This window comes from Cavia porcellus, unplaced genomic scaffold (assembly GCF_034190915.1).
Source record: "Cavia porcellus strain 051 isolate PalLab524CR breed Dunkin Hartley unplaced genomic scaffold, mCavPor4.1 scaffold_7, whole genome shotgun sequence".
Lineage (NCBI taxonomy): Eukaryota > Metazoa > Chordata > Mammalia > Rodentia > Caviidae > Cavia > Cavia porcellus.
This window is the reverse complement of record NW_026947490.1, coordinates 48,691,857-48,706,753: the sequence shown is the minus strand read 5'-3', so window position 1 is coordinate 48,706,753 and position 14,897 is coordinate 48,691,857. Positions and strand designations below refer to the sequence as shown.

Here is a 14,897-nt window from a genome sequence, read left to right as displayed (position 1 = left end):
CTAGAATTGCTTCCAGATTCAGGAATTTCATGAACCAATTACCCCCAAAATCTGTTTCCAAGATGACCACTAAGTAGAGTTGATGTGTATTTTGGGGGGATTTTATTTTTATCTTTCATACCAAGTACACTTTTCTAAATTTAAACAAATACCATCAGGGGTTGTAAGCACATACTTGTAATCCTGCATTCAGAAGCCTGTGGCATGAGGATCCTTCAAAGTTCAAGACCAGCCTGGGCTACAAAGTGAGCTCAAGCCAGTCTGAAATGAATGCATAGAAAGACCCTGTGTCAAAGAGGAAAAAGAAAATATGCCATTATCACCATAATTTCAAAAAAAGAAAGTCTGAACAACAAAACAGGAAAAAAGACCACTTCACAAAACTCTAAACTTTTATTTCACCTTGAATAAATTTAGTTCAATACCACGACTTTATCTTCAGTTTTCACAGGTTGTTATGAACTGCTGAATCTTTACTCATGACTATCTACATTTTTTAAATAAAGCTGATGCTTCAGATCCATATATCTCTCCTTTCCCAGGGCTCTTCTTCACTTTTCAAATCCCAGTTTGCTCAGCTCCCCCTCAGTGATATCACATACATCACTTTATTATAGCAATCACAATATGACAATACTTTGGAGAAAAAAACTTTGCCTTCTTGGTTCATTTCGGTCTTTCTAGGGTCAATATAATAATTTATATAAAGCACTCAAATACATTAATGGAATAAAATAACACAACATGCATTAAGAAAATTTCCAAGAAAAATACACTGCTTACAGTTCTGACAACTGTCTGTTCCCCAGCATCCTGGCTACCCTCAGACCTCTCATGAAGCCCAGGATTATCCTGAAAAGGACCAGGAAGATCACCCATCACCAATTAGAAAACACGTCAAAATAAAGTATAACTACAGAATTCCACAGCTATTGGCAACTTGGTGCACAGAAGACTTAAGGTGAACTCTTGATGCTCAAGACTAGAGATGGGGACAATTATAAAACAAAGCTTATCAAGTTCTATAGATTCCCAAGTTTCCCATCTACCATTTCAAGTGGCTGGAAGGGCTGCTGGTGTACAGCATATCTTACTGTTTGCAAATATCTCACAATGCTTTCCTAAGAACTACAAAATTTGTGTAAAGAACAACACAGCAGGCTATCAGAGAGAGCAGGCCAAATGGCATGCTGTTAGATGAAGAAAATGAATAGTCAAACTCAGGTACATGTTGTACTTATGCTAAAATAAAACCATAAAATCAGTACACATAGGAGGGAAATGGGATTAAGCAGAACTAAGATGTTTTATATTTATGTAGCAACTCATTGCAATGAGTATAATCATTATGTACTGTGAACAGGAATTGATAACGTGTTTAAAGAGATACATATATTTTCCTTTTTATTAAGTTTATTGGTACATTTTAGATATACATACTGACAACCACAATAGAGAATTTACACCTGCACATGATGTGTGTTAAATCATTTTCCCATTCTCCTATCTTCCCAAAAAGTACAAAACTCTCACTGAGTTGAACAGTAGTTTTTGAAAGAAGAAATAAAAAAGACAAATACTTAGGAACACTTGCCAAAGGAAGAAAAAAAGGATTAAATCAAATGATTAAAAACAAAGAAGGATTCAACGTGGCTGAATAGAAGAGGAGCCACATTGAATTACTTGGAGAAAATCAACTAACAACAAAGGTAACTGGAGGAAAGGGAGGGACATACATCCTGACCCCCGGATTAACTTTTTTTTTTTTTAATTTTTATTTAAGGAGAAAAGAATAGAAAGAAAAAAAAACAGTGAAGGGGTACAAGTTATACAGATTTACAGAATAAAAAAATGCGCAGTAGGAAATCACTAGTTAATGGATTACATATTGCCATCTTAGAAATAATTGTTCAAGTCACAAAATTAAAGCTTGTAGAGTGGACATTCCAACAATGATACTGCAAACAGTTCTGTTCAATGATCCAATAAAACTCTGTGATATCATTTTCTATCTTATACATTTAAATATACATGCAGTTATATAGTTTAGAGCACTTTCTTTTCCTCTCTTTTGTACAGTGACTATTACACATTTTGGGTTTCATTGCTCCCACGGTTCTTGTTGCTTTTTTGGAAGAGAGTAAAACCAAATGTGACATAACAGAACAGAATCGGTCAAGTCAAAAGGGTGGACATAATAGATAATATAAAAACATAATACAAGGTGATCAACAATGGTTACCATAATGCCTCCCGCTATTTCTAATAGAATTGCCTATATCATTAGTTGTAATACAATTGAACAAAACCGTAAAGAATAAAACCGACAAAACCAAAACATTGGAGATATTGTAGGTCTTCAAAAGTAAATAAAAGTCAACGAGAATGGGCGTTATAATGAATCTCATTATCTTCTCAGCTGATGCCTAAACTTTCGAACCTGATACTATCCAGCAAAACAGAATAGAGGAACCTCAGTCAAAAACAAGATGGTGAGAGTAATACAGGGCTTCAAATCGAGATAATAGAAAGTCAAAGTGGGTTACTATATTATATCCTGCTATATTTTTCCCTTTAATTAAATGGATAAAAATAAAAAAGTAAATAATGGAGTGGAGATTGAGAAAAAAGAGGGCATAACAGCGAAACAGGGCAGATCAAAACATAACCATTTAAGCAGAATAGTGTTTCACCACCAGATAATCCTGACCCCAAAATAGTTACCATATTGACTCCCTCCCTGAAGTCCTTGAGTACAACTTCATATACTGTAGCATTAAGTATATCAAAACAATGTAAATCCATTTAAGAGAATGACAGCATTATAGAGTATTTAGAATCGACTAACAGAAAATGAACAATGGTCTCTGTATAATCTCCTTGTCTTTAAAAGGTTTTTTTCTTATACTATCGTACATAACAAAATCCAATAAGATACAACCTGTTTAGACCATTGGAGACAGAAGAACAAAAGCTAGATGAGACTTCAAAACAAGATGGTACTAAATCAGCATTACCTATTAAGATGTCATTTTCTCCAAAAAAAGCTGTTCCTATCATCCAATCTTCTCTGTCTCATTTCTGTTGAGCTCTTTTTCTGTCAGTAGCTGTCAGTTTGTCTTCTTCATTTTGTTCTCTGCTCCATTCGTTGTGGCCTCCCCGCCCCTATTTCTGGGTTCTTTGTATTTTTCTTTTTTTAGAATATCCTGCAATACTTTCTGTAGAGTTGAATTGGTGGTTGCAAATTCCCCCAGTTCCTCTTTATCCTGGAAGCACCTTGTTTTTCCATCAATTTCCAGGGACAGTTGTGCAGGATATCTCAATCTTGGCTGGAGATTATTATCTTTCAAAGCTTGAATTATTTCTCCCCATGCTCTTCGTGATTTGATGGTTTGTGAAGAGAAATCTGCTGTAATTCTGATGGGTCTTCCCTTGTAAGTGATCTGTTTCTTGTCTCTTACAGCTTTTAATATTCTGTTCTAGTATTGAATTTCTGGAATTTTTATTATTATATGCCTGGGTGTTGCTCTGTTAGGGTTGTAGGTAGCTGGGGTCCTGTATGCCTCATACATTTGAGTATCTTTACCTTTTGCTAAATTAGGAAAATTCTCCTGGATTATTTCTGTGAGTAGCTTTTGTAGTTCACTTGTTTGTGTCCCTACTTCTTCTTTTATGTTCTTAATCCTTAAGTTATGGCTCCTCTTATCATCTTCTTGTCTTTGTATTATTGCTGTGTGTTTCTTTGTTATTTTTAAGAAGTTTTTCATTTCATTCTCCCATGTTTCAAGTCTGCCCTCCAATTCAGATAGTCTGTCCTTAGTTTCTTTCAAGCTGTTATGCCAGTCTTGGGTAGACTTCTTAATTTCTTGATAGTCCCTTTGCACCTGCTTCACATACTCAATGCTTTCTCTGTTTTCTCCATCAAGCAATTCTCCCCTCTTTTTCTGTTCTTCCATTCCACCATCTGCTTTTTCCTGGGTGGTGCTTAGCATTTCTCTAACTATTCTGCATACTTCTAGCTTCAAGTCATTGATAACTTCATTCCTGAATTGGTCTATGAGGCTCTCTAAATGGCGCTTAATGTATATTGGTGCAGTGTCCACTATTGCCTGATTCTCAGGATTGGGGGCCGAGGAGCCTTTTTTGTTGCTTCCCTTCCCCATATTTTCTGTTCCTTATAAAATGCAATCTTACACAGGAGGCCCGGCTTCCCTGCCTGTCAGCCACAGCTTGATCAAATTGCGCTGGCTAGTTGTTCCGGCTCACCGCTGCGCCCCAGGGAGTTGCGGAGGAGGCAGCCTACGCGGGAGTCGGTCACTCCTCCGGGCCACCGTCAGGCTCTGGGATCTGGGTTAGGCCAGCCTAGGGAGTCCGCCAGCAGCGTCTCTCCGGCCAGGCACCTTTCACCAATCCCGTCCGAGAGGGGAATGTGCCGCTGCAGTTGCCACCGCGCCCTGCTCTTACAGGACTGCCCGAACCCAGAAAAACCTCCGCTGGAGTCAAACTGCGGTAGGGAGTCAGTTCCTCGCTCACCTCGCCACCAGTCAGCCTTCCTCCCTGTCCGTCGCGTTTCCGACTCCATTCGCAGACTCCCGTTCCCGAGCCTCTGCGTGTCTCTCCTTGCCGAGCCGCTGTGGAGGCAGCCGGCCGCCGGGCGGCGGGAAATCCAAACCGCAGTTTCCAATGGTGCGGGATCGAGCCTCCACACCGAGATTTTTCTGTTCCTATTTTAGCGCCAGGACTGTATTCCAAGTTGGATTCTCTCAGCCCAGTTCGTTCCTGAGTCAGCAGAGCATATCTCTACTGGTTCATATCTCCTTAGTCCGCATCATTCCTGGCCTCTGAGCCGAGCCTTTAGAGAGCGTTCAGTAGTTGCTGTTGTCTGTCCGCCATGTTCTCACTTGTTCATCCCCCGGATTAACTTGAAATAAGACATGTGTACATCAAACAAACCATAGACATAGGATTTTATGAAATGGTAATCAAGATCACCATGCTGCTGGTGGCACTACTGCCTGTGTACTGAGCAAGAAGCACCACACTAACATGTCTCCCAGAAGCTGATAGACTGCAAATGTGTGACTAACTCAAGCCAAACAAGATAGATTTGGGATGAAAGGCACCTTGCTTCTTATGCCTTCCTCCGTGTTGAGGATGCAGGGACCTGGCAGAAGATTTCACCAGCACTACTCCCTCCACAGTGGGCACCCAGATGTTTTTTTGTCTGTACGCTAGCAACTAATTGAAATCCCAGCAACAACCAGGTTAGAGACCAAAGCAGAAGCAGTCCACAACCCTTCCTGCCCTGTAGTGTGAAACAGGGATGTAAGAAGGATGCATAGAATTTGAACGCTGTGGCACTCTCTAGGAGAAAGGAGATTCAAGTGGGATCAGGTAGACTGTGAGCTATCTCCATTTTGGGCAGAATCAATGAGTCAGTATGGTTAGTGATTCCTGCAGTGTGGTGGTGGTGTTGTATAGGGGCACTGGTCAAGATTACTAATCTACCAAGCAAGTTTACAGCAAAGGCTTAAATATTTCAGACAAATAATATGATTCTAGGGCTGCAGGAGAATCAAAAGCTTCTAGATGGGGCTGGGGATTTAGCTCAGCAGCATAGGCACCTGCCTTGCAAGCGGGCGGTCGTGAGTTTGATCCCTGGTACCAATAAAAATGAAAAAGACAAAAAAAAATAAAAAAAGCTTCTATCAGTGTTAGAGACAAAGATCTTCTGTGGGTGGCCTATATTTATTAAGTTTTTAAACAAAAAAGAGAACACTGAAGCACGTGTGGGAACTGAATAGGACCTTGGGAGTCACTTCAAAGATTGTTTCACATAGTAGATTATATCAATTTAAGAGAACTATCTTAGCTCTATGATGAAACTTATGGTAGGAGTGACACAGCAGGAGGCAGATGCCTGGAGTTGCTGTCTCTTATCTAGTTAATTTTGGTTGGAGAGAGGTGTCAACATCTATAGCTTTACATGGCCCTTTGAGGTGTCACTGGCATCACAGGATTGAGCCAGGAGCAGTGATTCACAGAGATTCACTTACAGACTTCCAGGAGAACATGGCAGATACATAGCAGCAGCTACAGAGGCTCTCTGAGATACCCCACTTAGAACCCAGAAATGGGGCAGTGCGAGGAGTCCTAAGCAAGGGGAGATATACCGTGCCAATCCAGGAACGAACTAAGCTAAGAGAAACCAACTGGTAGTGCAGTCCTGGTGCTATAACAGGAACAGATAAAATCTCAGCGCGGAAGCTGGATCCCACACCATTGGAAGCCGTGATTTGAATTTCCTGCTGATGTTGCTGCGTCCAAATCAGCACGGGAGGGAGAGAGACTCGAGAAAACTCTGACAGTGGGAATCGGTGAACAGAGTTGAGAATGGGACTGGCAGTGAGACTTGCATCAACCTGTGGTGACTGAGAGGAACAGGGACCCTTCCATAGAGTACGAGGTGTCAGCAAAGGACATACTGGGACCAGGCAAACTAGCCCGAACAGGATGTTGCAGTGACTTCAGTCACATATTCCTCTCTCAAGCAGGATTGGTGGGGAGTGCCTGGCCTGCATGACGCCACTGACTAAGACCCAGTAGGCTAGTCCAAATCAGGTCCCAGTGCCTGGAGGTGCACCCTAGCAGTGAAGCCTTTAGTAGGTTGACCTGGAGGGGTGGGTCTAGCAGAGGCTGCCCAATTCTGTATCTCCCTAGTACACTGCAGTGGGCAGGAACACCTAGCCGACGCAATTCAAACAAACTGCAACAGACAAATAGAAAAAGAAAACTGGGCCTCCTATTTTTGCTTGTATGGAAGGAACAAAAATTATGGGAAGAAGAAGCAACAAGAAAGGGTCCTCAGCCCCCAATTCTGAGAACACTGATCCAGGAAAAGTGAATGCAAAGGAGAATGAGGAAAGAAAACATGCAATATCAGACACAGCACCAATAGACATAAAGCAATATCTCCGGAGCCTCATAGATGAGTTCAAAAGAGAAGTATTTAAAGAAATAAAGCAAGATATAAGTAGAATAGTTATAGAAATGCTAAGCACAGCCCAAGAAGAAACAGATGGTGGAATGGAAGAACAGAAAAAAAGGGGAAAATTGTTTAATGGAGAAAATAGAGAAAACATAGACTATGTGAAGCAGGTTCAAAGAAATTACCAGGAAACTAAAAACTCTATTGAAAGCTGGCATAACAGCTTGAAAGAAACTAAGGATAGGTTATCTGAACTGGATGGCAGATTTGTAATGGGAAGCATGAAATGAAAAACTTCTTAAAAATAACAAGAAAAAAACAGCAATAATACAAAGGCTAGCAGATGATAAGAGGATCTATAACTCAAGAATTAAGAACATAAAAGAAGAAGTAGAGACACAAGCAAATGGACTACAAAAGCTATTCACAGAAATAATCCAAGAGAATTTCCCTAATTTAGCAAATGGTAAAGATACTCAGATGTACGACGCATACAGGACCCCAGCCACATACAACCCAAACAGAACTACACCTTGGCATATAATAATCAAAATTCCAGGAATCCAATGTAAGAACAGAATATTAAAAGCCATCAGAGACAAGAAACAGATTACTTACAAGGGAACACCCATCAGAATTACAGCAGACTTCTCGGCACAAACCATCAAATCACAAAGAGCATGGGGGGAAATAATTCAAGATAATAATTTCAGGCCATGAGTGATATATCCTGGGGCTGGGGGTTTAGCTCAGTGGCATAAGCACCTGCCTTGTAAGCAGGCAGTCATGAGTTCGATCCTGGGTACCGATAAAAAGGAAAAAGACGAAAAAAAAAAAAAAGAGTGATATATGCTGCACAACTTTCCCTAGAAATTAATGGAAAAACAAGGTGCTTCCAGGATAAAGAGGAACTAGGAGAATTTGCAATCACCAATTCAACTCTACAGAGAATACTGCAGGACATTCTAAAAAAGGAAAATAACAAGATTCCAGAAACAGTGGCAGAGAGGCCACAATGAATGGAGCAGAAAGTAAAATGAAGAAGACAAACTGACAACTAACGACAGAAAAAGATCTCAACAGCAATGAGGCAGAGAAGATTGGAATGTAGGAACAGCTATTTTGGAGAAAACAAGACATTATAATAGCTAGTGCTGATTTAGTATCGTCTTCTTTTGAAGTCCCATCAAGCTTTTATTCTTCTGTCTCCATCGTTCTTAACAGGTTGTATTTTATTATATGTGATTATATAAGCAAAAACTTTTATAGACAAGGAGATTATACAGAAATCATTGTTCATTTTCTGATAGTTGGTTCTAAATACCCTGTAATACTGTCATTCTCTTGAATGGTTTTATAGTTTCTTGATATGTTTAGTGCTACAGTATACGAAGTTATACTCAAAGATTTCAAGGAAAGAGACTATAGTAACTAATTTTATGTCAGGATATCTTGTGGTGAAACACTATTTTGCTTAAATGGTTATGCTTTGACCTGTGCTGTTTTATTGTTATGCCCTCTTTTATCCCAATTTCCTTTTTTAATTATTTACTTTTTTATTTTTATTTTTTTAATAAGGGAAAAATAAATAAAAAATAGCAGGATACCTTATATTAACCCACTTTGATTTCCTATTAACTTGATTTGAAATCCTGTATTGCCTTCACCATCTTGTTTTGACTGATTTTCCCCTATTCTGCTTTGCTGGATAATACCAAGTTCGAAAGTATAGGTAACAACTGTGAAGACAATAAGATTCATGACACCCATTTTGTTTGATGGTTTAAAAGAACCATCTTCTATTAAAGTCCTGTAATGTCTCCAATATTTTGGTTTTATTCTTTACTATTTTGCTCAATTTTATTATAACTGATGATATAGGCAATTCTTTTTAAGATAGCAAGAGGCAGTATTGTAACCATTGTTGATCACCTTGTATTTTGTTTTTACATTATCTATTATGTCCATCCTTTTGATTTGACTGACTCTGTTCTGTTATGTCACATTTGGTTTTACTCTCTTCAAAAAAAAGTAATAAGAACTGTGGGAGTAATAAAACCCAAAATGTGTAATTCTCATTATACAAAAGAAAGGAAAAGAAAGTGCTCTAAAGGATATAACTGCATATATATTTAAGTGTATAAGATAGATAACCACATTACTGAGTTTTGTTGGATCACTGAACAAAACTGTTTGCAGTTTCACTGTTTGAAAGTCCACTTTATATGCTTTAATTTTGTAACTTGAACAACTGTTTCTAAGATAACAATATGTAATCTATTAACTAATGATTTCCTACTGTATATTCTTTATAAAATTCTGTATAACTTATACCCTTTTTCTGTTTTTCTTCCTTTTCTTCTTAAATAAAATTTTTTTAAAAACTATGATTGGAATTCCATTGGTCTGGCTATGCCTCTTCTACATATCTTCCCAGCAGAATTAAATATATCATACCACAGTGTTATATGGGCACTCATGTTTATAGCCACATAGCTTATAATATCTACATCTTGGAAATTATCTAAATGCACATTTAAAGAAGAATAGATAAAAATATTATGTTGTGTTGTTATACAATGCAGAATTACTCAGCCATAAAGAAGAATAAATTTGGAACTTGTAAATGGATGTGACTAATGGATGAAATAAATCAGACTCACAAGTGTACACATCATGTTGTCTCCTAGTGTGAGAAGCTGAAATACACACACACACACACACACACACACACACACATACACACACACATAAAGATAGTTACATTACTAATTTCCTTGCATTCATTGAAAACAAATGCTTGGGCTAATATATTTTGATAATTAAATGCAGATGCCTTACACTCTGAGTAACTCAGTTAAAGACAACAAAAAACAATGTATTAACCATTGTTACACGCTAATCATTGTTTTGAATTATTGTCTTATTTTTTCTCTTTATGGTAAAAAAATTCATAGGCTGTAAGTCAAAGGGTGAAAACAATATTTCATGCAATAGGAACCTAGAAATGGCAGAAGTAGCTATCCTGTTTGCTGACAGAGTGAATATCAAGCCAAGTCTGAGGAAGGTCACTACACCCTTGTAAAGGGAACAATTCAAGAGCAAGTGATAACAATCATAAATATGTAAACAGTTAATGCAAGGGCACCCAACTATGTAAAACAAATGTTAATAAGCATTAAAAATCATGTAAGCACAAATACAATTATATTTAATACCCCGCTGTCACAAAAACACAGATCCTGGCCATGAATCAAGGCTGGCAGCTTCCTGAGGCTGTTGGTTTCAAGCAGTAGCCTAAAGAGATGTTTTTCTGTGGTCTGTTGGCCATTTCAGAACTTGGGCAGTGAAATGGTCAATTCATTAGAAAGACACAGCTTGAAGCAACCCTCTCGCTGTGAGCAGCTGTGAGCATGGCCCACAGGCAGGCTGAGGTGGCCCAGGATGGGAGCCACCAGAGTTTACTGGGACCCACATAATGATGGGACCTGGCGCACCAGGAAACCAACAAACTCTCCCCAACCTGGCAAGTGGCCAAAAGCATGGCAGGCTGCAGTGGCCCAGGACAAGAGCCACTGGTATTTTGGGACTCACACTATGCTGGAACCTGGAGTGCCAGGAAACCAAGTAACATCCCCTCCCCCCATGAGCAGCTGTGGCTGTGACAGGCTCCAGTGGGCCAGGACAGGAGTCATCAACATTTACTGGGACCCACACCATGCTGGGACATGGAGCACTGAAAACCAAGCAACCCCTTCTCTACAGGGAGTGACTGTGAGTGTGGCAGGCTCTGGCATCCCAAGACGGGTGCCTCCAGCATTTACTGGGACCTGCACCATGCTGGGCCCTGGAGCACCAGGAAACCAAGTAACCCCCCCCCCCACACACACACACGCAGATTTCTCCCTCTCTTCATTAGCAAGTGGGAGCCAGTGATCTGGACATCCCTTGAGAGGGATTTCCTTCTACCATCTCTTTGAAAGCAAACACTTTTATCCCTGTTTTGCTTTTTTCTAATTAATGGTGTTATTTTAGCCTGTTTTGTTTTGTTGAACTTCAGTGTACATGAAAGTATGGGTAGCTATCTGAAGAGAGTGAGTGACTCTATGACAGCCATTAGTGACTTACCTATTGTCTAGTCTTGAGGACTTAAACTGTGATCCTCATTCTGTTCAGATCAGTTTTATACCATGTTGTTTTGTATGAATTCTCTGTATGCAAAGACATGGACAACTATTTGGAAGAAAACAAGAGACTATGAACAATACTGAAGACATCAGGTCATCTAGCTTTGAAATTTTTATCTCTTATGTTGCTCTCATGGCTTTTTTGTTCTGTTTTGCTGTGTTTAATTTTACCCCTTTTAAAATATAAATAAAGGGTGGTAAAATTAAACACAACAAAAGTCAGCCTGCCATCAAGAGCCCTGGGAGACATTAAGATCATCTCTTCTGGAGCTCAAGGACTCACCCAGAAACCATCTATAATAGGCTAATCTTGGAAGGTTTCAGGTCTCTGCAGGAAATGCCCAGTGACCTTCTCCCAAACCAGGAGACTCAGCTAGCAGCAGGAGTGAGTGTGCACACCACAACAAGCTCTGGGAAACTTTAAGATCATCTCTTCTGGAGCTCAAGGAACCAGCCAGAGCCCAGCCACATTAGATTAGCCTTGGGAGGTTTTGTGGACCAAGTATATTATGCTCAGTGACCTTCTTGAATTACGGCATTTGAGAGCAAGTGAAGTGAATTCCAGGGCATTGGTCCTCACCAAGGAAGAGCTTTAGCCCATCATCCTCAGTGGTTAGGTGCCTGCCCAGCTACCTGGAACACTGAAGGTGGCAAGGGAAGGCCTGAGGCCCTAACTGGATGAGGCTCAGAAACCTCCATTCTGTCCCAGGAGCCTAGGACACAGGAGATGATTTCCAACACATCCAGGGAAGCCTTGGAACAACACTTGAAACACAGAAATATAGGAAAATGGCAAAGTGAAAGACCAAAATGCAATTTCAAACCTCTAGCCCATCCCAAGAAATCTCAGGAGCTATGAACATAGAAGAAAATATATGCCATACACCTGAAATGCCTGAAATAATAGCTACTGAAATAAAGAAGCAGCTGTGGGAAGCTTTAAAGGAATTCAAACTAGAAATGATATCCCAGGTAAAACAACAAATGATAAAAGAAAGACATGCTGAACATATCTAAATAAGAGATAGCTAAAAATTGGAGAAACTAAACAAAAAAGTAGAATCCCTGGATGAACAATAGAAGAAATAAACAGAATACATAAAACAGATGCAAAGAAATATACAGGAAATCAAAAATTAAATTGAATGTTGTAAAAACTGCCTCAATGAAAATGAAGATAGAATTTCAGACTTCAAAGACAAGATTGCAGCTAGTAAACAGGAAATGAAAAATCTTTTAAAAACAACAAGTAATCAGGAAATAACAATTCAGCAGCTGCTAGATGATGCAGAGAAAAACAAAATATGATTGAAAGGGATAAATGAAAAAGAAGGGGACAGCATAAAGGATATCAAGAGGACATTTAGAGAAGTAATAACTGAAAAATTCCCAAACGACAGAATGGAAACTGACATCAGGATCATTGAAGTATATAGAACTCCAAATAGTCATAACCAAAATAAAACTACACCCAGACATATAATAATCAATATCCCAGAAATCCAACATAAGAATAGAATATTAAAAGCTGTCAGAGAGAAAAGACACATCACTCATAAAAGAAAGCCTATCAGAATCACAGGAGACTTCTCAGCACAAACAATGAATCAAGAAGAGCATCGAGTAAAGTATTTCAGATGCTAAAGGAAAATGACTTCCAAACTAGACTGATGTACCCTGAAAAACTATCCTTCAAAATTGATGGAGAAATAAGATACTTCCATGACAAAGAACAGCTGAAAAACTTCATGGTCACCAAGCCAATCTTGCAAAGAATACTGAAAGACAGTTTATATACACTTAGGAAAAAAAACACTAAGCAAAGCAGACAATTAAACAGAACAGAAAGATAAAGATTCATCAGCATACAGATAAAATGTCAAGAATGAACCAACATATAACAGTGATAACAATTAATATAAATGGTCTCAACACACCACTTAAAAGAAACAGAAGGCAGAATGGATCAAGAAACAAAACTGAACCCTATGCTGTCTACAAGAAATCCATCTAACCCAAAAGGATACTCAGAGACTGAAAGTCAAAGGACAGAAAACAATAGTGCATGCAACCGAAACTCAAAACAAAGCAGGGGTAGCTATTCTGTTTGCAGACAGTGTGAGCTTCAAACGAAGAATGATCAGAAGAGATAAAGAAGGTCATTACGTACTGGTTAGGGGAAAATTCAAGAGGAAGAGATAACTGCCTTAAATACATATGCACCAAATTCCAGAGCACAAAGTTATATAAAACAAGTATTAACAGAAATGAAAACCCAAATTAGCAGTAACACAATTATAACAGGAGACCTTAACACACCATTGACACCAAAGGACAGATCAACCAGACAGAAAATCAGCAAAGAAATAACAGAACTGAATCATACCTGTGTACAAACTGACTTGATAGACATATACAGAGTGTTCCATCCAACAACATCAGATTATACGTTCTTCTCAGAAGTACATGGGTCATTCTGTCAAATAGACCATCTATTAGCTCACATAACATATTTAAATAAATGCAAAAGAGTTGAAATTATCCCATGCATGTCATCAGATCATAGTGCTATGAAATTAGAAATTAATGATAAAAGATACTGCAAAAATCCGACAAACACATGGAAACTAAAACACACGGTTGAGTAATCAGTGGGTCACAGGGGAAATTAAAGAAGAAATTAAGCAATATATACAAGTAAATGAAAATACAAATACAACTTACTGGAATCTGTGGGATACGATGAAAGCTGTCCTCAGAGGAAGGTCTATTGCACTGAGATGCTACATCAGGAAAACAGAATGAACACAAATAAATAACCTGATGTTACACCCCAAACATCTAGAAAACAAGAGCAAGTCAAGCCCAAAGCCAAAAGAAGGGAGGAAATTATAAAAACCAGAGCAAAAATCAATGCAATAAAGACCAAGAAATCAATCCAAAAAATCAATGAATCAAAAAGTTGATTCTTTGAAAGAATAAATAAATATTTGAAAGAATAAATAAATAAATCCTCTTAAATCATTTCACACTGTCTTTATATGTTTAATGCTATAGTATATGAAGTTTACTCAAATATTTCAAGGAAAGAGACACTATGCTAACTACTATTAAGTCGGGTTATCTTGTGGTGAAACACTATGCTGCTTAAATTGTTCTGTTCTGACCTGTATTATTATGTTGTTATGTCCTCTTTTATCTCAATCTCCACCCCCCTTTTTTTTTTTGGTCTTTTTCCTTTTTATCGGTGCTGAGGATCGAATTTATGACTGCCTGCTTGCAAGGCAGGCGCTTATGCCGCTGAGCCAAATCCCCAGCCCTAGCCTCCCCCTTTTTTTAATGGATTTTTAAATTATTTTTAATTAAGGGGAAAATTTTTTTTAATTAGCAGGATATATTATAGTAACGTTTTTTATTTCCTGTTAATTTGATTTGAAGCCCTCTGTTGATCTCACCATCTTGTTTTGACTGATTTTACTCTATTCTGTTCTGCTTGATAGTATCAAGTTTGAGGCTATATGCAACTAATTTGAAGGCAGTAAGATTCATTATGATGCCCATCCTGGATTGACTATTATCTTCTTTTGAATCTTCTTTGTAATGTCTTCAATGTTTAGGTTTTATTGGTTTTCTTTTGTACTATTTTGTTCAATTTTATTATACCTGAATGATATATAGGCAATTCTTTTTAAGGTAACAATAGTCATTATGGTAACTATTGT

The 14,897-nt window shown here is 38.5% G+C and overlaps 1 non-coding gene across 1 annotated transcript; it reads left to right on the top strand.

Annotated features, from left to right (window-relative positions):
• Positions 1 to 10,230: 10,230 nt before the first annotated feature.
• LOC111755859 (small nucleolar RNA SNORA2/SNORA34 family) lies at positions 10,231 to 10,367 on the top strand. Its single transcript, XR_002790417.2, has one exon. It is a non-coding gene; the product is annotated as a small nucleolar RNA SNORA2/SNORA34 family (small nucleolar RNA).
• Positions 10,368 to 14,897: the final 4,530 nt, after the last annotated feature.